The sequence below is a fragment of the Delphinapterus leucas genome, chromosome X (genome assembly GCF_059928025.1).
Source record: "Delphinapterus leucas isolate spDelLeu-1000000601 "Yukka" chromosome X, BTC_Dleu_Yukka2, whole genome shotgun sequence".
Lineage (NCBI taxonomy): Eukaryota > Metazoa > Chordata > Mammalia > Artiodactyla > Monodontidae > Delphinapterus > Delphinapterus leucas.
Window position 1 is genome coordinate 23,865,646 of NC_143150.1, and position 1,906 is coordinate 23,867,551.

The following is a 1,906-nucleotide window of genomic DNA, read 5'->3' on the forward strand; positions in this document are numbered from 1 at the left end:
TGATGGTACTAGGGCCGATTATGGAACCACTAATCAATTGTCCCTATTAAGTCAGGTACCACTTTCCTTAGCAAAATCTCCAACAGATATTGGCAAAATTCCCAGTGCACCTCCCATCAGGTTTCAAATAGACACCTCAAAATCACTTCCCAGAATTAATACCCTATAAGTAAAGAAGTCCTTCAAGGCATAAGGCCCACAGCAGAAGATTACAGGCTCAAGACTTCATTATCCCTGTACTAGCCCCTGCAACACCCCCATTTAACTGGTGAGAAAACCTAAAGGCCAAGGGTGGAGGTTTGTCCAGGACCTACAAACAAATAAACAACATTGTTATTCCCTCAACAGTGCTGTTTTTAACCCTCATAGGTTTCTAACTTCCATTCCCACCAGAAGTAAATTCTTTACTGCAATTGATTTATGCAGGTATTCATTCTTCAGTATTCCAGTTGGTGAAACTAGCCAATACCTTTTGACCTCCACTTGGAAAGAAAACCAATTTACCTGGACAGTAATGCCTCAGGGTTTTACTGAGAGTCCTTATTTCTCACAAATCCTGAAGGCTCATAGGGATGATATAAAGTTCCCTAGAGGTTCTACCTTGTTGCAATATGTAGATGATTTTCTTCTTTGCTCTCCTTCTCAAGGCTCCTCAAAGGAAGAGAGGATCACTTGCTAAAGCTTTCAGCCTTCAAGGGACATAAGGTTATGAAAGAAAAATTGCAGTGTGTCTAAACCCACATTTGATGTTTAGGGCATCTGATACCAGAACAAGGAGTACAACTAGACCCAGATAGGCTTCACTGTTTCCTAAGTTTCCCAAAACACAAAACTAAGAGCCAACTGTGAGGTTTTCTCGGACTAGTTTGCTGTCAAAATTGGATTCCAAATTTCTCTCTATTGCCAAACCTCTGTAAATTTTACTAAAGAATAACAACCCCAACCCAATTTTATGGGGAAAACTGGATATATATATATATATATATATATATATATGTACTCACCCCAAAACACAGGGACCACCATTGACCCATGATATAATACAGTTAGCAACTGGACCCTGTGGCATGGGGATACTCCCCTTCTCTTAGAGCCATTATGGCCACTGCCTTTTTAGTAAAGGCCATTGAGAGAATAATTGTGGAGTTCTCTTTAACCATTTTTGCACTTCACCCAGTAGAAGCCCTCCTGAATTCTTGTCACACTTGTTGCCAAATCTGGCTCCCTGTGCACCGATGCCAAATAGAAATAAGGAGACAGAGAACTGGAAGATAAGAAATAGAGAGGCTTTTAATTTTCTTTGCCAGGCAAAGGGAAAACGCAGCAGGCTAGTGCCTCAAGAACTGTGCCCCCCTTCTTGGGGAATCAGAGAAGATTTTATACATGGGGCTCGCAGTCCGGGGTATATGATAAGGATCAAAAGTAGTGAAGGTCTTGCATTTCTTTTTTCTGCAAATTCATGGCCAAAGCTGGCATCAGGCACCTCAACAACAGGTTCTGGTGTCCCTGAAGTTATCGGCCTATCACCTTCTTTCTGAAATAAAGAGTGCTACAAGGGAGTGTAGGGGGAGAAGAAATGCCAGGTGCAAAGGGTAATTTGTATGGAGTCAGAGAATAATCAGCTTTGTGAAGGACAAGTCTAGCTACAAGTGTTTGTTAGTAGTAACAGCTAAAGAATAACCAAGATTGCCTAACTCTTTCAGGCCTGTTTATGTTTCCCTAGCCTGTTCATTGTATCCTTATTTTCCTTGTTTATCAGAAAAGTTCTCATTTCTATTTTCACAGCAACACACTCAACATTTCTCAGCTGCCTCATCTCCTATGAAATCCTTTTGTTACCTGCTCCGCACATAACTCTTTTACATTGTTATAATCTTAACACTGATACTCTTCTCTCCTCCATCAC